General features: G+C 47.8%; 1 protein-coding gene and 1 long non-coding RNA gene across 2 annotated transcripts in view; both read left to right on the top strand.

Moving 5' to 3' along the window:
• Positions 1–24,189, top strand: part of LOC142316921 (uncharacterized) — a 282,067-nt gene that overhangs the window by 230,125 nt on the left and 27,753 nt on the right. The window lies entirely within an intron of this gene.
• On the top strand, positions 170–22,323 carry LOC142316925 (uncharacterized). The gene is made up of 4 exons (XR_012754639.1): positions 170–321; positions 7,534–7,693; positions 19,974–20,197; positions 22,248–22,323. It is a non-coding gene; the product is annotated as an uncharacterized LOC142316925 (long non-coding RNA).

The following is a 24,189-nucleotide window of genomic DNA, read 5'->3' as shown; positions in this document are numbered from 1 at the left end:
GGGCTGTTCTGGTGAGAAATCAGGGGGAGGAGTCTAAGGGAACTGCAAGTTTCAGCATTCCCCGGCTCCCGCCTCAGTGTGAGCCCCGCCCACTCACATGACCGATCACATGGTGATGATGGTGACATCATCACAGCTCAACCCCGCCCATCCACGGGGCGCATGTTGATGACGTCATCGCAGGTCCTTCTGCTCTTCCGCTCTACAGCTCCTGATGTGAGGAGGTGAAACACCAACTGCAGACGAGTCTCCCGCATCACGTGACGCCCCCTGCTGTGCAGGAGCAGACAGGACCCGGAGGGGAAGAGTTCAGCTCTGGAGGTAATGGAGGGGATGTGGAGCCGCCCCCCAAAAAGTGGGACAGAAAGCCCCCCTGAGAGGCCAAAACAGCCAGTCTGGTCTGATATACTTGGGGCATGTCAGTGCAGACATATTGTTCCAGTACTGTCCCCCTGCCCCTCCTAATCGCCCCCCTCACCACCGCTGCCCCCTGTGCCCCCTCACCGCCCCTCCTAATCGCCCCCCTCACCACCGCCGCCCCCTGTGCCCCCTCACCGCCCCTCCTAATCGCCCCCCTCACCACCGCCGCCCCCTGTGCCCCCTCACCGCCCCTCCTAATCGCTCCCCTCACCACCGCCGCCCCCTGTGCCCCCTCACCGCCCCTCCTAATCGCCCCCCTCACCACCGCCGCCCCCTGTGCCCCCCTCACCGCCCCTCCTACTCGCCCCCCTCACCACCGCCGCCCCCTGTGCCCCCTCACCACCGCCGCCCCCTGTGCCCCCTCACCGCCCCTCCTAATCGCTCCCCTCACCACCGCTGCCCCCTGTGCCCCCTCACCGCCCCTCCTAATCGCCCCCCTCACCACCGCCGCCCCCTGTGCCCCCTCACCGCCCCTCCTAATCGCCCCCCTCACCACCGCCGCCCCCTGTGCCCCCTCACCGCCCCTCCTAATCGCCCCCCTCACCACCGCCGCCCCCTGTGCCCCCTCACCGCCCCTCCTAATCGCTCCCCTCACCACCGCCGCCCCCTGTGCCCCCTCACCGCCCCTCCTAATCGCCCCCCTCACCACCGCCGCCCCCTGTGCCCCCCTCACCGCCCCTCCTACTCGCCCCCCTCACCACCGCCGCCCCCTGTGCCCCCTCACCACCGCCGCCCCCTGTGCCCCCTCACCGCCCCTCCTAATCGCTCCCCTCACCACCGCCGCCCCCTGTGCCCCCTCACCGCCCCTCCTAATCGCCCCCCTCACCACCGCCGTCCCCTGTGCCCCCTCACCGCCCCTCCTAATCGCCCCCCTCACCACCGCCGCCCCCTGTGCCCCCTCACCGCCCCTCCTAATCGCCCCCCTCACCACCGCCGCCCCCTGTGCCCCCTCACCGCCCCTCCTAATCGCCCCCCTCACCACCGCCGCCCCCTGTGCCCCCTCACCGCCCCTCCTAATCGCTCCCCTCACCACCGCCGCCCCCTGTACCCCCTCACCGCCCCTGTGCCCCCTCACCGCCCCTCCTAATCGCTCCCCTCACCACCGCCGCCCCCTGTGCCCCCTCACCGCCCCTCCTAATCGCCCCCCTCACCACCGCCGCCCCCTGTGCCCCCTCACCGCCCCTCCTAATCGCCCCCCTCACCACCGCCGCCCCCTGTGCCCCCTCACCGCCCTTCCTAATCGCTCCCCTCACCACCGCCGCCCCCTGTGCCCCCTCACCGCCCCTCCCAATCGCCCCCCTCACCACCGCCGCCCCCTGTGCCCCCTCACCGCCCCTCCTAATCGCTCCCCTCACCACCGCCGCCCCCTGTGCCCCCTCACTGCCCCTCCTAATCGCCCCCCTCACCGCCCCCTTCTCCCCCTCACCACCCCTCCTGATCGCCCCCCTCACCGCTGCCGTCCCCCTGCACCCCCTCCTCACTGCCACCGTCCCCCTGCTCCCCTTCTTCACCGCCGACGTCCCCTCCTCACCGCCACCACCTCACTGCCCCTCCTAATCACCCCCTCCTCACCTGCCGTCCCCCTGCGCCCCTCTTCACCGCTGCCCCCTGGGGTGACAGTTGGCGTGTTTTTATCACGGGTTTTATATCCATTCTCCTCTTATTTGCATATTTGACCACACCCAGTTGAAAAGTCGTAAAGACGGTCACCGCTGACCCGTGACATTGGGGGTCACTGCCCCCTTCGAGCATACGCGGGCTCCAAAACCCTCTGCACAGCACCTCCAATTCACTTCTATCTACTCCTGAAGAAATTTTAAAAAACTCCTTATGGGAAATAAAATCCTGTGTGGAGGAGCCGCTCCGAGCCAAGGGCTGTCCAATCGGAAGAGCCGCTCCGAGCCAAGGGCTGTCCAATCGGAAGAGCCGCTCCGAGCCAAGGGCTGTCCAATCGGAAGAGCCGCTCCGAGCCAAGGGCTGTCCAATCGGAAGAGCCGCTCCGAGCCAAGGGCTGTCCAATCGGAAGAGCCGCTCCGAGCCAAGGGCTGTCCAATCGGAAGAGCCGCTCCGAGCCAAGGGCTGTCCAATCGGAAGAGCCGCTCCGAGCCAAGGGCTGTCCAATCGGAAGAGCCGCTCCGAGCCAAGGGCTGTCCAATCGGAAGAGCCGCTCCGAGCCAAGGGCTGTCCAATCGGAAGAGCCGCTCCGAGCCAAGGGCTGTCCAATCGGAAGAGCCGCTCCGAGCCAAGGGCTGTCCAATCGGAAGAGCCGCTCCGAGCCAAGGGCTGTCCAATCGGAAGAGCCGCTCCGAGCCAAGGGCTGTCCAATCGGAAGAGCCGCTCCGAGCCAAGGGCTGTCCAATCGGAAGAGCCGCTCCGAGCCAAGGGCTGTCCAATCGGAAGAGCCGCTCCGAGCCAAGGGCTGTCCAATCGGAAGAGCCGCTCCGAGCCAAGGGCTGTCCAATCGGAAGAGCCGCTCCGAGCCAAGGGCTGTCCAATCGGAAGAGCCGCTCCGAGCCAAGGGCTGTCCAATCGGAAGAGCCGTTCCGAGCCAAGCGCTGTCCAATCGGAAGAGCCGTTCCGAGCCAAGCGCTGTCCAATCGGAAGAGCCGCTCCGAGCCAAGCGCTGTCCAATCGGAAGAGCCGCTCCGAGCCAAGCGCTGTCCAATCGGAAGAGCCGCTCCGAGCCAAGCGCTGTCCAATCGGAAGAGCCGCTCCGAGCCAAGCGCTGTCCAATCGGAAGAGCCGCTCCGAGCCAAGCGCTGTCCAATCGGAGGAGCACGACAGGAAAACCTGGTTACCTCCCGTGGCGCTCACACAGCCGCACCCTCCCGTGGCGCTCCTGCGTGCACACAGCCCCACCCTGACGTCCCGCTCTTGTGCAGATGCTCTGGTTGTTGGCTCCATTTTAGAAATATATTGAATAAGTCAGATTTGTGGACGCACAGGGCCGCGCTGATTGTTACGGGAACGCCTGTGTTTGTTTCTTTAGACGCTGTGATAATGGACGGGGCCTTTGGTTTCCTCTAAATCGCTTAGTCTGTCTGACCCTAAATCGGAGCCTCAGATCCTCCTCGGACGCTGCTCCTCCCGCCCTCCCTGAGGCAACACGTTTCTCTCTCTTCACTTGGTTCTTTCTGTGTTTTTTAGTTTATATTTTCCTTTATCTCCCTTCTTTTGTGACGGCCTTGATTGTGCGTCTGGAGGATGCTCCAGAATGATTCGCCAGCCATTCTTCTCTCATAGATCTAAACGCTGTCTTTTCTAATGATACAGACTTTGATGCCCCACCCCCAGCTTGAGGGGCGGACGTGCCCTGACAGGTGATTCTCACGCTCCCAACCATCGGAACTAGATATGTCCATTTCTAAAGCTCTTTGCATCAAGTGTTCTCCTAAGATTGACTTTAGGCCTGACGTAGGCCGACATTGTTCTGTGGTGATTGCCAGTGATGGAGGCCGGTGGTGCGGCTTCAGGCATGTCTGGAAAGCCGTCACATTATGTTATCTCCACCAGGGAATGTCTGGAGCTCCTCAGAAATGGGTTGTTAGATCTTTACTCATCATCCTTCCTCTTATTCTTGTGAATTCTCTTAAGATGCAGACAAAGTTAGTAGAATATAATCTGGCTTCAAAGCGTTGTCACCGGCCATCCTGTCTCCATGGTCCTAGGCTGGATGAGGAGCTCTCACTTACACCTGTATAATCCTACCTAGAAATTAGCTTTAGTTTCCGTCTCTTCAGGGCTTCTCTTGACCCTATCAAGACTTCGAGGGAACCAGGTTTTGAGCCCCCACGTAAGGAAGGGTCACAGTTAGCCAAGTAAGTGCTGGGCCAGAGTTGGAAGCTGCAGTTATCCGCAGGGTGGATTTGATTTAAATCACTGGTCAGTAAGGCTTGATAAATCAGTGATTTTAAATCAAAGTTTCTACCTAAACTAGTTCTTGCTACTTTAACATGCAAGTAGATGAAGATTTTTAGAATCCCTTTTTATATTACTTTTTTCTCCCCAGTTTAATGGGTTAATCATTCATATTTGGACACCACTGTTCTGTTGTACTTAGGAAGGAGAAAAATAATCCTGACCTTAATAACAATTTAAATAGATTTATTCAACTGAAACAATAACAACATTACAGCATAAGTTATTTGCTTAAACAAACATCCATGTTTGTTAACTAATTTGGCTAAACAAAATATATATTTTAAGAAACTTAGACTGTCAGCCCAGCCGACACATGAAAAACGTAAATACTACTGTCCCTGCTGTCCTCTGTAGCTCACTTGTCGTCATCTTCATCATCATCTTCTTCTTTGTTCCTATTCATAATCTGGAAAAGAAAAACAAGCTTTCCTGCTTTATTGGGTCCCAACCGATTTCTCAATTTAGAATGAATGAGTCCAAAGGAAGCGCATATTCTTCCAACGCCTGCAGAAGAAGCTACTGCTGTTAAAAGTGAAATCATTACTTGAACAGTCTCTAAATCCAAGCGCTTAAGTGACTTCCACCAGTTTACTGGTGTGACCTTCCTTAAAATATCTTCAGCAAACATATATTTCTTGAATGGTTCCCCCTTAGCTCTGAAGTTTATTATAGTTGGCATTAAAGATGGATGATTGCTGGATACCCATGTCATAGCTAACTCCTCTTCCTCAGCACTTAGGTTTTGACCCTGATATTGGATATTGACAATATTTGCCAAAAAAAGAGCTGGAGTCAGTGCTTGTCCCATTCGTTTGATTACTGTTGTAATTTAATTCTGTCCATGTGTAGATCTGTTTTTAAGTGTTCACTCAGTTCCTTCCAAATTTCAACAGCATCCGCAATAAAACAGCTATTTTTCTGTATTTTGTTTAAAGCTTGAGAGATGGGTTTCAGGAAGCTCAGCATATGTTCAACATTTCTCTTAAGCTCAATGTTGAGGATTTTGGCCGTGACAGTGCCATCTATTTTATCTCGATTTTCTTCACAAAGTGTCATCAGAATAGGCCAGTTTTTGATATACTGCTCAAAACAGTCCACCACAGAGTTCCATCTAACATCTTGTGGGAGCGTTAGCTTGGTTCCACCCATCCTTTTCAGAGCTGCTGCAGCAAAATGATTATTACGGAAGTATTTAGCAATTTCAACAACATTAGCCTTTATTTCTGGAACACTTAAGTCTTTGGCTAAGAGGTGCAGCAAATGAGCACTGCAACCATATGTTATTAGCAGCTTTGTATTCCCTCCCTGCTCTTCTAAATCTCTTCTCATCTTGGATACGTTTGCAGCATTGTCAGTGACCAAACTGCGTACTAGACATTTGCATTTTTGTTCACATGTCGTTATAGCTTTTACTGCCACTTCTTGTAAGTATTCTGCTGTGTGTGCATTTCCTGACGTATCAGTTGTTTGTGCAAGGCAGACTTTACCTTCTTCTGTTGTTCTACAAGCACATACAATAGGATCATTGTGGACATTACTCCACCCATCAATACTTAGGGTAACAATTGTACCCTCCAGAGCTGTTGCACATTGCTCCATTTCTCTGTCATACACTTGATCCAGCAGTTTCCCTGCAACATCAGCTCTGCTGGGTGGACTGTATCCTGGTCTCAGTGACTGAACCATATTAATGAAATGTGGGTTCTCAGTCAGACGGAAAGAAGAGTTCGTTGCATAAATAAACTGGGCAATTTTTTCCATCAATCAACTCTTTTTCTAATCTGCTAGTTCTTATCACAAACCTATCTATGGTGGTTCCAGAAGGTTTTTTCTTCCTTTTGGGTGATGGTGATATGTGGCTGTGGGTGTCTGATGATGATGCTGCTAATGAAGCACTATCCTGGATGGAGAACTCTGAAACTGTAGAACAGGATGATGGTGATCTTGGAGGTGGATAGTTTCCAGAATCCATCAATTCCCCTAAACAAAAAAGTCAATGCTGTTATTTTATTGTTTATTATACAATTTCTGCTTATTGTACACAGCACATCACTGCCCCTGCCCCAAAAGGAATATTTGTTTTTCTTCATAACGGTACCAAATGACAGTAACATGCAGTAATAATAAGAAATATAATTTTTCTCACACATGACAGTTCAGTCTTTAGAAATAGGATTCAATAAAAATGTCTACCAACCTGAAGATCCTGCCTGTTCAGAAGTGTTTCTTCATCTTCATCTCCGCACTTCTCATGATGTTGCCTCATTCGCGCCACCAGGCCTTGCATCTTTGTTGCATCGTTTGCATTTTGCACGCATGCCTGCCTTACCGATAGGTGAAGGAGCTTCATTAAAATATTCCCAAACTGGGTCTCTTTTACGGCCTGCTGCCATTATAAGGAATGAATGTAATAAACCTCAGATCGTACACACAAACAGATCCAGACTTGTCTGTCTGTGGCTATGCTGCAGTATTGTGCTCAAAGTTTCACTTTCATTTTCTTGTCTGCTTGCCCTTCCTCCTCCTCACACTTAGATTCACATTCTTCTTGTGTTGTGCAGATCTATTCCACTCCAAACAATCAGAAACGTATTGTCCAACTTCTTGGACTTGGCACTGAAGGGGTTGATTCTGTATTCATAGGTTTGTAGGACAATAGGATTAAGGTCTTTTTCTCAACTCTGTTCATGTTGTAATATTTTTGCCGTGAAGAAGAGGCTGGGACCTCTGCGGAGTCAAATTCAGTTTTGAGAACTGCGTAAGTAAAGCGAGCGTCTGTGATAATATAGGAGAGATACTGCCCACTAATCCTACAGAAACCTCTGGAAGAGCATGGCATTGTGAATGTTACACATATACAGCCTTTATTCTACTGAACAACTCAGCTTTATCTCATGATGGAAGAACCTTTGGATGGTAAAATATTTTCCTCAAAAAGCAGTTTATTGAAAAAAATCCGATTTAAATAAAAAAAAATCCGATTTTTTTTTTTTTTTTTTTTGATTTTTTTTAAAAAAAACATTGATTTTTATCCACCCTGGTTATCGGTGAATTCTGGCCTAGCCGGAGGATATGATGGAAATATTAATTGAATCCCTCATTTGAGGACTCCAGGAGCCGGGTCTTCTCTGCTGAGTAATTGGGGGTCTGTATTGTCCTCTGTGAATCCGAACATCTGCTTATTTCATAAAGGTACCTGCAGGACTAGATCCCTACGGTTCATCCCGTTTTCTCACTTTCCTATCCAAAAGTCCTGTTGAATGACCCACAAAGGATGGACAAGGATCAGAATGAGATCACCAAGAGAATATTAAACTTCACCTTGGAGATGATCTACCTGCTGACCGGAGAGGTAACATTTCTTTTTTTCTCTGATCTGTCTATTATTATTAAAGCTGAATGTAGGAAAGGTAATAGTCTACATAATAGGGAGTATCGGGAACCAACCAGTGTCCTGCACGACGGCTCCCAGACCTTCCAAGTGACCAAATTTAACCACACGTGGAGATCAGCCGCCAATGTGGTCTGTTAGGCATCATCGTAACCAATGCGCCCAAGTAGGGTGGAGAACTAGCGGGAATGAGAAAAGGGACCGCCAGAAACCAGGAGGGTCAGGCGGCCGGAAGCCAGGCGGGTCAGGCGGCCGGAAGCCAGGCGGGTCAGGCGGCCGGAAGCCAGGCGGGTCAGGCGGCCGGAAGCCAGGCGGGTCAGGCGGCCGGAAGCCAGGCGGGTCAGGCGGCCGGAAGCCAGGCGGGTCAGGAGGCCGGAAGCCAGGCGGGTCAGGAGGCCGGAAGCCAGGCGGGTCAGGAGGCCGGAAGCCAGGCGGGTCAGGAGGCCGGAAGCCAGGCGGGTCAGGTGGCCGGAAGCCAGGCGGGTCAGGCGGCCGGAAGCCAGGCGGCCGGAAGCCAGGCGGGTCAGGCGGCCGGAAGCCAGGCGGGTCAGGCGGCCGGAAGCCAGGCGGGTCAGGCGGCCGGAAGCCAGGCGGGTCAGGCGGCCGGAAGCCAGGCGGGTCAGGCGGCCGGAGAGTGGAGCGCAGATCAGGAATTGTACTAACTAACATCTGTATTATCTGTAGATAGAACAAGCAGGCGTCCGGCGCTTTACTGTGAGAGTATATAGGGGTCATGACCAATTCACTACGAGTTCAGAAGGGATCAGGATTAGAGAAGAGCAGATCTCCTGACATTGATTTCTGGTTCTTTTGGCTTGAATTGAAAGTTCTCCGATTGCCATTAAAGGCGTGTATGACGTGGCCATATCAAATGCTGCAACGCAAAGACGGCCATAGTAATGGCAAAGTGTCATCGGCATATACAGCGGGTGAGATCAGTATTGATATATACATACATATATATATACATACATATATATATACATATATATATATATATATATATATATGTATATATGTGAAGAAAAAAACAAAAGGCCAGCACTAAATGTGCACTTCAGCACTAACAATTCCAAACTGTACTTATTATAAAAATTTTGAGATTTTTGGCAAAAAATTGCAATTTCTTGAGCTGCCTCGCCACGTCACGGCAGTGAAGTTCTCCGATTGCCATTAAAGGCGTGTATGACGTGGCCATATCAAATGCTGCAACGCAAAGACGGCCTTAGCAATGGCAAAGTGTCATCGGCATATACAGCGGGTGAAATCAGTATTGATATATATATATACATACATACATACACATATATATATATATATATATATATATATATATAATGTATAAAGCTGCTAGGGATATGGATTTCTCACCAGATGTCGGTAACAACCCGTCCAATCCACACAAGGAAAGAAATCACCATAGATATCCATATATGATGTGTAATAATGAGAAATGGCACAGGGAAAGTATTGACTACACTTGCTGAAATGTATTTAATACTTGGTACATTCTCATTTGTTGGTGACAAAGCTTCCAGATGCCTCCGGTATGGAGACACTAGTCACCTGCATTGCTCAGGTGGATTTTGGTCCATTCTTCCGCACACACTCCTCACATCCTGTATGGAGACACTAGTCACCTGCATTGCTCAGGTGGATTTTGGCCCATTCTTCCACACACTCCTCACATCCTGTATGGAGACACTGGTCACCTGCATTGCTCAGGTGGATTTTGGCCCATTCTTCCACACACTCCTCACATCCTGTATGGAGACACTGGTCACCTGCATTGCTCAGGTGGATTTTGGCCCATTCTTCCGCACACTCCTCACATCCTGTATAGAGACACTAGTCGCCTGCATTGCTCAGGTGGATTTTGGCCCATTCTTCCGCACACACTCCTCACCTCCTGTATGGAGACACTAGTCGCCTGCAGTGCTCAGGTGGATTTTGGTCCATTCTTCCGCACACACTCCTCACCTCCTGTATGGAGACACTAGTCGCCTGCAGTGCTCAGGTGGATTTTGGTCCATTCTTCCGCACACACTCCTCACCTCCTGTATGGAGACACTAGTCGCCTGCATTGCTCAGGTGGATTTTGGCCCATTCTTCTTCTGCACACACTCCTCACATCCTGTATGGAGACACTAGTCGCCTGCATTGGTCAGGTGGATTACGCTCCATTCTTCCACACACACTCCTCACATCCTGTATGGAGACACTAGTCACCTGCATTTCTCAGGTGGATTTGGTCCATTCTTCCGCACACACTCCTCACATCCTGTATGGAGACACTAGTCGCCTGCATTGCTCAGGTGGATTTTGGCCCATTCTTCCGCACACACTCCTCACATCCTGTATGGAGACACTAGTCGCCTGCATTCCTCAGGTGGATTTTGGCCTATTCTTCCGCACACACTCCTCACATCCTGTATGGAGACACTAGTTGCTTGCATTCCTCAGGTGGATTTTGGCCCATTCTTCCGCACACACTCCTCACATCCTGTAAAGAGACACTAGTCGCCTGCATTGCTCAGGTGGATTTTGGCCCATTCTTCCGCACACACTCCTCACATCCTGTATGGAGACACTAGTTGCCTGCATTGCTCAATTGGTCCATTCTTACACACACACACTCACTGTGACGGGGTATGCAACAGAGCAGTGAGGGATGCCAGGCCAAGGAACAATCCAAAGGGCTTTATTGGAACCACAAAGATAAAGCACCAAACAAATATAAATCCTTAAAGTCTGCAAGGAGTCCACAACAAAACAAAAGATCCAGGGGCACCGCCCGGTATTCCGATGCCAGGGAAAATATAGCAATGGTCCTTATATGAGTTCCTTGAGTCCAACAAGGTGAACAACAAAACACAATCCCACGTGGCCACTGATCTCCAGTCTGTAACAGTCCATACACAGGCCCAAGGATCCAGCCTCAGCTATAGATCCTAGTGCTTCTCCAGCTGAGATCCAACTAACCTAACATGGGTCTCATTGTTCTTCTCTCCTGGGATCAGCCCCTTAGGTGGGCCCAACTCCCCCTACACATCTGATACATGAATGGACTTTAGACTCCTGGCTCTGTTCTGTTTACCAAGTTGTGGTTGGAGGAGTCCCATGCTGAGAAGAACAAACCATCTCCCAGCAGAAGCATCACAAAGGAGACAGACTATTACACCATGAGCACAGGCGGGGGAGGGACACGCTGTTACACACACTCCTCACATCCTTTATGGAGACACTAGTCTCCTGCATTGCTCAGGTGGATTTTGGCCCATTCTTACACACACACTCCTCACATCCTGTATGGAAACACTAGTCACCTGCATTGCTCAGGTGGATTTTGGCCCATTCTTCTGCACACACTCCTCACATCCTGTATGGAGGCACTGGTCGCCTGCATTGCTCAGGTGGATTTTGGCCCATTCTTCCGCACACACACTCCTCACATCCTGTATGGAGACACTAGTCACCTGCATTGCTCAGGTGGATTTTGGCCCATTCTTCCGCACACACTCCTCACCTCCTGTATGGAGACACTAGTCGCCTGCAGTGCTCAGGTGGATTTTGGTCCATTCTTCCGCACACACTCCTCACCTCCTGTATGGAGACACTAGTCGCCTGCAGTGCTCAGGTGGATTTTGGTCCATTCTTCCGCACACACTCCTCACCTCCTGTATGGAGACACTAGTCGCCTGCAGTGCTCAGGTGGATTTTGGTCCATTCTTCCGCACACACTCCTCACCTCCTGTATGGAGACACTAGTCGCCTGCAGTGCTCAGGTGGATTTTGGTCCATTCTTCCACACACACTCCTCACATCCTGTATGGAGACACTAGTCGCCTGCATTGCTCAGGTGGATTTTGGCCCATTCTTCTGCACACACTCCTCACATCCTGTATGGAGACACTAGTCGCCTGCATTGCTCAGGTGGATTTTGGCCCATTCTTCTGCACACACTCCTCACATCCTGTATGGAGACACTAGTCGCCTGCATTGCTCAGGTGGATTTTGGCCCATTCTTCTTCTGCACACACTCCTCACATCCTGTATGGAGACACTAGTCGCCTGCATTGGTCAGGTGGATTACGCTCCATTCTTCCACACACACTCCTCACATCCTGTATGGAGACACTAGTCACCTGCATTTCTCAGGTGGATTTGGTCCATTCTTCCGCACACACTCCTCACATCCTGTATGGAGACACTAGTCGCCTGCATTGCTCAGGTGGATTTTGGTCCATTCTTCCGCACACTCCTCACATCCTGTATGGAGACACTAGTCGCCTGCATTGCTCAGGTGGATTTTGGTCCATTCTTCCGCACACACTCCTCACCTCCTGTATGGAGACACTAGTCGCCTGCAGTGCTCAGGTGGATTTTGGTCCATTCTTCCGCACACACTCCTCACCTCCTGTATGGAGACACTAGTCGCCTGCAGTGCTCAGGTGGATTTTGGTCCATTCTTCCGCACACACTCCTCACCTCCTGTATGGAGACACTAGTCGCCTGCAGTGCTCAGGTGGATTTTGGTCCATTCTTCCGCACACACTCCTCACATCCTGTATGGAGACACTAGTCGCCTGCAGTGCTCAGGTGGATTTTGGTCCATTCTTCCGCACACACTCCTCACCTCCTGTATGGAGACACTAGTCGCCTGCAGTGCTCAGGTGGATTTTGGTCCATTCTTCCACACACACTCCTCACATCCTGTATGGAGACACTAGTCGCCTGCATTGCTCAGGTGGATTTTGGCCCATTCTTCTGCACACACTCCTCACATCCTGTATGGAGACACTAGTCGCCTGCATTGCTCAGGTGGATTTTGGTCCATTCTTCCGCACACACTCCTCACATCCTGTATGGAGACACTAGTCGCCTGCATTGCTCAGGTGGATTTTGGCCCATTCTTCTTCTGCACACACTCCTCACATCCTGTATGGAGACACTAGTCGCCTGCATTGGTCAGGTGGATTACGGTCCATTCTTCCACACACACTCCTCACATCCTGTATGGAGACACTAGTCGCCTGCATTGCTCAGGTGGATTTTGGCCCATTCTTCTGCACACACTCCTCACATCCTGTATGGAGACACTAGTCGCCTGCATTGCTCAGGTGGATTTTGGTCCATTCTTCCGCACACACTCCTCACATCCTGTATGGAGACACTAGTCGCCTGCATTGCTCAGGTGGATTTTGGCCCATTCTTCTTCTGCACACACTCCTCACATCCTGTATGGAGACACTAGTCGCCTGCATTGGTCAGGTGGATTACGGTCCATTCTTCCACACACACTCCTCACATCCTGTATGGAGACACTAGTCACCTGCATTTCTCAGGTGGATTTGGTCCATTCTTCCGCACACACTCCTCACATCCTGCAGGTCCTGGCTCCTTCTATGATCTCTGAGCTTTAGTTCCTTCTAGACATTTTCTATTGGATTCAGCTCCAGTGATCGGCTCGGCCAGTCTAACAGATTTATTTTTTTTCCTTGGCTTTGTGTTTGGGGTCATTGTCTACTGAAATGTCCACCCTCGTTTCATCTTCATCATACTGGTAGATGGCAGCAGATTTTTATCAGGAATGTCTCCGTACATTTGTCCATTCATCCTTCCTTCAGTTATAAGACGTTTGCCAGTGCCGTCTGCTGAATATCAGCAGTACACCATGATGTTCTCACCTCCACACTTCACTGGTGTTGGTGTTTTTGGGGTGATTTGCCTTTTGGCCTTCAAACATGGGTCTGTCTTATGGCATCTAAATAAATGCCGGTCTCATCTGACCAGACTATAGTCTCCCAGTATTTCACGGGTTTCTACAAATGTTGTTGAGGAAACTTTAACAAGTTCTAAACATGATTTTTGTTCAGCAATGGAGTCTTGCGTGTTGAGCGTGCATACAGGAGCGTGCATACAGGCCATGAAGGGGGGGTTTCATTACTTATTTTCTATCAAACAATTGTACCTGCCAATTCCAAGTCATTCTGTAGCCTCCACAGCTGGTTTTTGGCTCTTGGATTACTTTTCTTTTCACTCCTCTGTCTGAAATTTTGCATGGAGCACCTGGCCATGGCCGGTTTATGGTGAAATTATGTTTTTCCACTTTCTGATTATGGCCCCTGCACTGCTCACTGGAGCCTTCAGTAGTGTAGAAAATCTTCTGTAACCAATGCCATCAGTATATTTTGCAACAATAAGGTTGTGACGGCTTTGATAGAGCTCACTGGTTTTACCCACCATGAGATGTTTCTTGTGTGGCACCTTCGTAATGAGACTCCTTTTTATCGGCCATCAGTGGAACCAGCTGATATTATTTGGCAGGATTTCTTTCTAATTACTGATAGATTCCAGCTGGTGTCAGGACTTTCCAGGGCAATTTGCACCCCTCTTTCTTCATGTGTTCAATTCTTTTTTTTTTTTCTTGCGTTATTACTCATTATTAGAGATCACTTTATTTATGGACATCTCTGGTTTGATTTCTTTGCCTGTGTGGATTAGATGGCTTTTTACCGACATCTGGTGAGAAATTCATGTCAATAGCAGCTTTAGAAATATATTTATTTAGACGATTGTATTGAATGCTTATTTCATCCCGCTGTACATCATTGAGTAAAGCGGTCGTATCTAGTGTCCTGGTAATACGCTAACTATGCCTCCCATTTGGAAGCAGCAAAAAATTCTTCCATTTTGCTTTGATAGCAAGAGTCTAAAAGCACGGACATGTAACAGTCTTTCCATTGCTTGATGCTAACACTTTGCTCGTTAAGGCTATGTGCACACTAGAAAAAGGATTTTTCTTAAGAAATTTTTTAAGAAAATTTCTTGAGAGTGAAGGATTAGTGCACCTGCGTTTTTGGTGCGTTTTTACCGCTGGTTGCTCCCTGCGTTATTGTGCCATTATCTATGGTAACTAACGCAGTTAGCTGCAGAAAAGAAGTGACATGCTCATTCTTTTTCTTAAGAAAATCTACTGAAAGAATTTTCTTAAGAAAAAAACGCAGTGTGCGCACAGCTAATTTTTTTTGCCATAGGTTTGGCTGGGGAATGTCTGCAGAAAGGTTACAAGAATTTCTCAAGAAATTTCTGCAGCAAAAACGGACCAAAAACGCAGGTAAAAAACGCAGTGCGCAGCCTGCCATTCTCACCAGTGTGACCAAGTTTTAATTTTCTGCCCTCCACTGTGATGTTTGTCATAGCCAAGCGCGCCATCGTCATCCTTCACCATGAGTGTCAGCCATGTTCCCAAGCTGTGCATGTGAAAACCAGGGCTGTGGAGTCGGAGTCGGAGCTCATTTTGGTGGAATCGGTATAAAATGCACCGACTCCTACTCCTAAAATCTCTAATAAATTGGGTCCGGCGTGCAATGCAGAATGTGCTGAATATTTTTTCATAGGAATTTGGGAAAGTTATGAAATGTCCTATAAATGTCTGTTCTATTCCTGATCTCAGGCCACATTCACACACAGCGTTTTTGCGGCGTTTTTTGAGGATACGTTTTTCAGCTGCAAAAGCAGATCAGCTTTTTATAAAACCGCATCATCTGAAAGGTTTCTGAGCTAATAAATAATAATTTCAATAGCAAAAGCAGATTAGAAAAACACCACAAACTGCTCATTCTGTGCAAGGATCCTCACAACACGCTGTGTCTGAATGTCCTATCTTCTCACCCATTGCCTTTGCTGGATGCCGGAGTCACTGCATTTCACTGGATTATTTTGCCATCAATGTTCGATGTTTGTAACAAGAAAGAAATTGTTAGCAAGACACCGGCAGTAACAGATAGTAAAGCTCATCACACCGGCCAGTTTCTCCAGGCCTTAGTGGAAAAAGTTCTGCAAGATTAGGAACGCAAAAAAGAGCAGGTTCTTGCCATTGTAACGGACAATGCTTCACACATGATAAGTGCAATTACACTGATGAATGAGAGGAATGAACAACATCTAGAAGAAGATTTAGGATTCCGGATGTGTGAGATGGAGCCACAGCGCTGCTCATGTAACGGAGGAACACACAGATATTACAATAGAAGAACAGCAAAATGATACTTTAGGATTAGATGATCTTGTTGAAGCTGCTTCAAAACACTTTCCTATTCATCACGTGTTGTGTTGTGCACACGCTGCAGCTGGCAATAAGAGATAGTCTGCAAGAGGGACCCTGGTTTCACACATTCGGCTTTTCGCCGGCTTTGCGGATGCGGCGCACTCCAGTTCAGTGTATACAGTACAGTGGCAGCGCGACAAACGCCGGTCACATGCTGTCATGTGACCGGAGCATGTGACCCGGATGTTGCGGCGCTGCCACTGTACTGTATCGTACTGTACTGGCGTGCGCCGCATCCTCCAAACTGGCGAAAAGCCGGATGTGTGAAACTGGGCGGACATGCTGGAAATCTAATTGGAAAAGTGAGGAAGTTGGTTATTGCCGCCAGAACCCCTAAAATTGATTCCATCTTGAAGAGACGTGCTGGGACAGGGGCAATTGTTGATCAAGCTACTCGGTGAGGCAGCACTTATTTAATGACTGAGCGATTGCTTGAACTAAAATCGTTTCTTATAGATATGGTGAACCCTCAAGTAACCTTAATAGAAGGTCAATGGACACAGGTGGCTGAATTGAAGGAATTGCTTAATCACCCATTTACCGTGACTCAAAAATTACAAGCTGAGGATTGAACTCCTGGCATTTTCATAAGAGAGTGGAAGAACTTGCTATTTTGCCTGTCCCAAAGAGGAGGTTTAATCGCAAATGGCATTTCTGCTTCAATGAAACAGAGTGAGACACAGCTATTGGAAAATAAAATTCTTCTGGCAGCTGTTTGTGGCCCCAAGTCATCGTATACTGCTTGATGTTAACAGCTTACTAAAGGAAAAGAAGCTATGAGTGAGATAGCAGTTAGGATGAGCGGCTACAGGACTGCCAGGCGCAAGTGGACTTGGGGCCTGACAGTGCTACTGCTGCCATATCTTCATCCTCATCAGATGAGGAGTTTAACTTTGACAAGTATTTGGATGACATGGAGCAGGCAAAGTGTTGCCTCAAGGAAAAAGATTTCACTGCGTCTCCTATAGCAGCAGATTGGCCAGATGTCACTGCGTCTCCTATAGCAGCAGATTGGCCAGATGTCACTGCGTCTCCTATAGCGGCAGATTGGCCAGATGTCACTGCGTCTCCTATAGCAGCAGATTGGCCAGATGTCACTGCGTCTCCTATAGCGGCAGATTGGCCAGATGTCACCGCGTCTCCTATAGCGGCAGATTGGCCAGATGTCACCGCGTCTCCTATAGCGGCAGATTGGCCAGATGTCACCCCGTCTCCTATAGCGGCAGATTGGCCAGATGTCACCGCGTCTCCTATAGCGGCAGATTGGCCAGATGTCACCCCTTCTCCTATAGCGGCAGATTGGCCAGATGTCACCGCGTCTCCTATAGCGGCAGATTGGCCAGATGTCACCGCGTCTCCTATAGCGGCAGATTGGCCAGATGTCACTGCGTCTCCTATAGCGGCAGATTGGCCAGATGTCACTCCGTCTCCTATAGCGGCAGATTGGCCAGATGTCACTGCGTCTCCTATAGCGGCAGATTGGCCAGATGTCACTGCGTCTCCTATAGCGGCAGATTGGCCAGATGTCACTGCGTCTCCTATAGCAGCAGATTGGCCAGATGTCACTGCGTCTCCTATAGCAGCAGATTGGCCAGATGTCACTGCGTCTCCTATAGCGGCAGATTGGCCAGATGTCACTGCGTCTCCTATAGCGGCAGATTGGCCAGATGTCACTGCGTCTCCTATAGCGGCAGATTGGCCAGATTTCAGTAACATTTTTCACTTGCTGTCAAAGAAATAGAAAAATTCAACTGTTCATCAAAACTGAGTGTGCATGAGGCAATTCCTTTATACCCGGAGATTGTTAGATGTTCCCATGTGGTTACGGTTTTGCCTCCAGCCCAAGTTACTGTAGAGAGGTTGTTCTCCAGCCTTAACATTATTAGGTCAGATTTGAGGCCATCTGCGAAGGACGATCTGATGGAGGCAATTCTATTTCTTACAACTAATTCATGAACTGCGCAAATGTTATTTACTAGGTTTGTGCTGAAAACTGTTTTTTTGCCACTTACATAGTGTATTACATAGTGTTATATATAACACTAATATATATATAATATCTCACTATGTAAGTGGCAAAAAAACAGTTTTCAACAAAAACATACTAAATATTTAGTATAATGCTTATATTTAAGTGAAAAATGTATTGTAGTACATGAACATGTGTATGTGACCATCAGACATTTAATAATTTTTATGATACAATAATCAAGATATTTAGAACATAAAATATATTTATTGGATACAACTTTAGAACACAAAAAACTGTAATAAATTTTAAATATGTAATACACAATGTAATATACAGTAGATTACATATATATCTTGTGTGTGTGTGTGTGTGTGTATATATATATATATATATATATATATATATATATATATATATATAAAATCTACTGTATATTACATAGTGTATTACATATTTAAAATTTATTACAGTTTTTTGTGTTCTAAAGTTGTATCCAATAAATATATTTTATGTTCTAAATATCTTGATTATTGTATCATAAAAATTATTAAATGTCTGATGTCCACATACACATGTTCATGTACTACAATACATTTTTCACCTAACTATAAGCAATACATGTAGGAGTCGGTGCAAGGGAAATTGAGGAGTCGGAGTCGAAGGTTTGGCTTACCGACTCCACAGCCCTGGTGAAAATGCCTTGTCCTTCTCAAACTCTCCTAGTTCCTCATCCACCTCCACTTATTCCCAACATTGTCTTTCTCTGTGTGACTCCCGGACGGCCCTAAGGGTGATGAGCCATATGTGTAAGCCGTTTTTCCTTCCATTGTTGTCGGTTTTTACCGTAATATAAATATTGTGGGGCGATATAGTTGATAATAAAATTGTCCCCATTCACAAATCTGGTGGCCTTGTCAAACGACCTGAGGAGGAGACACAAGATCCTGCCAATGCCAATGCCAGATCTTAAAATATCACCTCTTCCCTGTGATCCGGTGCATGATGTAATCATTGACCGCTTTCTCCTGCCCATACCGTCAGCCCAAATTGAAGATGGATTTCCAGGGAGTTAAAAGGTCATCGAATAAATGTTGCAAAAGCCGACCATTCCATAGTTGCAATTTCGGGAAGGCTTTTCTTAGCCACATGAGGAGCTGAGATGTGTAGCCACTCTCCTGCACATGGCCACCAACTTCAGTAAGGAGCTGTGTTTTTAAGAAATGCTGCATTATCAAATGTACAATGTGCCCCATGCATGGAGAGTGTTACATTTCCACAGTCAAAATGTTCATGCTACTGTCGCTAATTATCTTGCCCAGTTGTAGTTGGCAGGGAATCACCTCTCAACACAGAGGAGCTCCTCTAGCCCGGTAAGACATCATGGCTGCACCTCGGTTTACACATATGAAAGGAGTGAGGAGCACTGGAAGCTTCGCCTACCCTATTGGTGTCAGTAACAGGAAGATGTCCATCTAGGATTGGGATAAGTACCACTTGGGGTTGGATCCTGTCCTGACCATTGCGGAGGTGTCACTAGAATCAGGCCTCGTTGTGGTGGTGCTTCATGGAAGCGGTTATGCAATACATTGACCCAGCCTGGCCGTAATTGTGGCTTCACGTATCGATGGCGTTGTGCACCTTGCTTCACAGTGACTTTTCAAGTAGTGATCAACATTCTCCAGTATGCGAGAAGGCAGAGACAGTTTTCTTGGAGAAATAATGGTGGCTTTGTATCCTTCATTATGGCTCAGTGTACACCATCATTTGCCTAAAGGCAGTGTAATCTAGTAAGTGATACAACATCAACTGCACCTCCAGCAACTTGGCCAGGAAAGACACACAAGAGGACGGCTGGGCCCGCATTGTAGCTTTTATTCATTTGTTACCTTTTGACCATATATAAGCTCCATCCACCTTATATGACATCATGTTTTTGCCACCTTGGTTTAGTTCTCAGAACTTGTCCAACAGTCGTCATCATCATCATTGTCATTGTCCCCGCCACTTTTCTCAGTCTGTAAAATGTCTTTGGCAATGAGATTGAGCCCATCTCTACATTTGCCTCGTGTTATTTCTATCACTATGAAGGCCACATTTCTCACGACTGCCACAATCCAAACACAACTGTGTGATTGTCGTGTTTTTCCATCTCATCTCAGACAAAACACTGACCGAACTGAACTGGAACGCCGTCAGCACCTGGAATCCTGTCTCTTAAGAGAAAAGAAGGCATCTCACTAGGGTTCGGTGAAGACAGAGATGATGAAATAGAACATCCACTACTGAGATGAACTGTTATGGTGGAGGAATGGACTAAGCACTGGCTCAAAGTCATGGAGTCTCTGTAAGAGGAGACATCATGCCGCCATGGCTGAGATGATGAGTGAGTCATACAGTCCACAGTCGTGCGTCAACCAGAGGCAATACAGCCCTGACCTGCGTCTGCTAGTAACAGCCGGATGACTGATGCCGACAGTGTTGCTGCTGCTGTTTGCTCTACAGCCTCCCAGTTTCCTACTGGCAGAGGACGTGGCATGGGTTGTTCCTTTTTCACTTTACGCCGTCCTTTGCCACTCTTTGTTTTCCAGACGCAGCATTGACTTGGTTGCCTGCTGAACCTTGCTACATTGCCATAGACTAGACGGTGGTATGGTGTCTAATTACCGGTCATCTGATGCAAAAAAATCCAGCAGTATTGGCTTCCACAAAAACAAATATAAAATGTAGTGATGTTTAAGAGCAAACAGAGTGCAGCACTGACGGCAGCGGCTCCTTTCTCACGTGGTGTCAACGACTCCAAACTCTCTCCATCACTCTTTCTTGTAATTAAACCTGTATGTTCTCTTCTCGCACACTAATCCTCACAACGTGTACCATGTCTCCCTGGCTGAGCTCCTCTCTCCTATCCACATTAACCACAAAATGGCAGTTGCATGTCCTGCTTGGGTCCATATTCTCCATGAGTGTCCTCTAACTTACAGACTCTCATAATTGGCCAGGCTGAGCTGTAGGTTGGCGAAACCCTTTAGGTGGCCACCAAGGTCTAGTGATCCTTCTCTCTTATGCTATCTCTTAAATGGCAGAGGCAAATTTTAGATTAATCACAACTTTTTGGGTTTCACAATCTTCAAATTTTGGAATCTATCCTGTGGAATTTTTCAATAAAAAGAGTTTTGTTTTTTGTTTTTTTTTTTTTAAAAAAAGGAAAAATTAGTACCAAAGTTAAGCTGTTGCTCTCATCTTAAGTTGGGATGTTTTTCTAAATAGTAACCAGTACCCATGACTTATAACCTTATGAGATTAGGCGTTGATTTACTGATTAATTCTGATTTGGAGTCGGAATTTTTTTTCCCTTATGTTGAAGAAAATTGGTTTCTCCATCATCACAGTTAGTTTCCTCCCAGATAATATCACTAATATATGTTCCCCGGCAGCTAATAACTAGGACATTGCAGGTTAGAATCAAGTCTGGCTCACAGGGGCTCAATATTAGTGAGAAATTCCGAATCTAAATTACAGAATCAATTGATCTCGATGGACATTTCCTCTTTTTCAGTAGGCAGGTTCATGGACCTTCCGCGTCTTATGGCAGGTTCATGGACCTTCCGCGTCTTATGGCAGGTTCATGGACCTTCCGTGTCTTATGGCAGGTTCATGGACCGTCCGTGTCTTATGGCAGGTTCATGGACCTTCCGCGTCTTATGGAGGTTCATGGACCTTCCGCGTCTTATGGCAGGTTCATGGACCTTCCGCGTCTTATGGCAGGTTCATGGACCTTCCGCGTCTTATGGCAGGTTCATGGACCTTCCGCGTCTTATGGCAGGTTCATGGACCTTCCGCGTCTTATGGCAGGTTCATGGACCTGCCGCGTCTTATGGCAGGTTCATGGACCTTCCGCGTCTTATGGCAGGTTCATGGACCTTCCGCGTCTTATGGCAGGTTCATGGACCTTCCGCGTCTTATGGCAGGTTCATGGACCTTCCGCGTCTTATGGCAGGTTCATGGACCTTCCGCGTCTTATGGCAGGTTTATGGACCTTCCGCGTCTTATGGCAGGTTCATGGACCTTTCCTGTCTTATGGTAGGTTCTTGGATCTTCCGTGTCATGTAGACGCTGTTGGATTTAATGGCAGCTGTAAACTCTTCTTTAATGTTTTACTAACTCAACTCAAGTAGTTTGATCACTCAAGTCAAGATAGGATGGTATATAATTAAGGAGATTAGGTCTTGATGTTGAGTAATCTTTTACGATGTGGTGATGGAAACCTTCCACCATGGCAGTAAGGTTAGCCATGATACTTCTATTCCTAGTCTGTAGTTTGCTGAGGGCAGTTTGGGTGGAAGCGGCAGATAGTACTTCTATATTAGGGTCTATGTGACCTCACTTGTATATAGTGTATATAATGATATTTATTAGTGTGTCTCCATACACAGGATTATACGATAGTAAAGAAGGCATCAAATGACTCTGTGACTTCCGGCAGCCATCTAGATGAGTCAGGAGGGTGGAGCAGGAGGCGGAGCCCCATAAAAGAGCCGCCACCTCACTCCCTGATACATGAGAGGAGCAGTAAAAAGATCCTAGAACTCACTAGCAAGATCATCGAGCTGCTGACCGGAGAGGTGGGACTGCTGGGACATTATACGGGACCGGCACTGCAGGATTCTGGGTAATAACGGTATCATTGTGTTGTCAGGTTCCTGTAAGGTGTCAGGACATCACTGTCTATTTCTCCATGGAGGAGTGGGAGTATCTGGAAGGACACAAGGATCTATATGAGGACGTCATGATGGAGCACAAACCGCGTACTACTTCAAAAGGTAAGAGGAGACTCGTAGGCCAAGGATGACATATGTGCTAAATTGTGCGGTGTCTCACCCGGAGAAGAGGATCCTTGAAGTCCTGTGAGCACATGACCAGGCAAAGATTGACGGCAGCATCTAAATGGTTAACAGCAGCTGTTAACCATTTAGATGCTCCTGAGCTCCCTCAACATACAGTCACACGTTTTTTTCAGATTTTGCATAAATAAATAGCACAAGCTAATATTAAATACTATGTCATGCATTTTATCAGAGAATACATCTTTTTTCTCTTATCTGCCACTTCTTTCTCTCACCCTTGCCTCGTCTCTCATTGTTCACTTTGCAAATACAGCTCAACTCCATCTTTCTCAAGACAAGATTGACTGCGAGCACAGAGATGTGTCATATTACGCTTCCTATTATAGGGTATGGTGAGAGGAGCAGGGTGTAGAAACAAGCAGAGTTCAGAAAAGTACCTTCTCTTACTCCAGAGCTGGATTCACATCTACACTGCTGGGTACTGCTGTACCGCTCCCTCTGTGCTGCTGCTGCTCCTATCTGTGCTAACTACGGGCTAAAGAGCCCTATTCCACATCTGTGTTTGCTGTGTATGGGAGACGTCATAGTAGCTCGTCTCCACTCACCAGCTCAGAGTCAATGGCAAATTTAGACCTAGAGCTGCCGGAGGGGAAAACGCTGCAAATGCAGGGTACAAGTCATATACTGGCCTGAACTAGTATTCTTAGTTATATACACCCCGACTGTTTGTTCCGAAAAGTTAGCTCTACGTACAGTTAACCATTAATTAAAAAAAAAGCTTCCCGTAAACTCGCAATCCAAGATCTGATTGATGTCATAAGCCATACTTCAAATTGTCTCTCCAGGAAAGGAGACAAACTCTAGCGCCACCTATTGGAAGTTGCAATCCTAAAAAAGTCAAAAGTGGCCTTTTAACAAGCCTTTTTCATATGACCTAGGATATATGCCAGATCAGAATCCCAATTTGCAGACACGGTGTTTCGGGGTGATTGCCCCTCGTCAGTGCAAAGTGTGGGTAACTGATCTGGCATATGAGAAGCTATGTGGGGACCCCCAGCTGTTCCTGACCAGTTTGTCAGGAAAAGCCAGGGGAGTCACTCAGATGTCCTGCAGCTGTTCACTAATTTGTCACGAACACGGCTACTCTCTAGCTCCCCTCTTGTCGGCAGGCCACTTTTGGTACTGCAGGACAATTAACAAAATGACGCTAATAATGCTGAGCTAACAATGCCAAATATTGGAGGTCTCACAGCTAGGTTAAATGTATATATCACCGATTCCCGCTAATGGAGTATGTATGTATGTATGTATGTATATATGTATATGTGTGTGTATATGTGTGTATATATATGTATATATATGAATAGAATATACCTTGGCACCCTTAATGATAGCACCTCAATAATTCTATGCAAAAATAATTACGCTGCCACCACCCAACTTTTAGGGATAGCTGGGGACCCGTTTCAGATAGCAGAAGGCTTTTCGGACGGGTTTGGTATCATATATAGAACAGGAGGAAATGAACTAT

This window comes from Anomaloglossus baeobatrachus, chromosome 6 (genome assembly GCF_048569485.1).
Source record: "Anomaloglossus baeobatrachus isolate aAnoBae1 chromosome 6, aAnoBae1.hap1, whole genome shotgun sequence".
Lineage (NCBI taxonomy): Eukaryota > Metazoa > Chordata > Amphibia > Anura > Aromobatidae > Anomaloglossus > Anomaloglossus baeobatrachus.
Note: the sequence above shows the minus strand (reverse complement) of the source record. Positions and strands in the feature narration are given on the sequence as shown.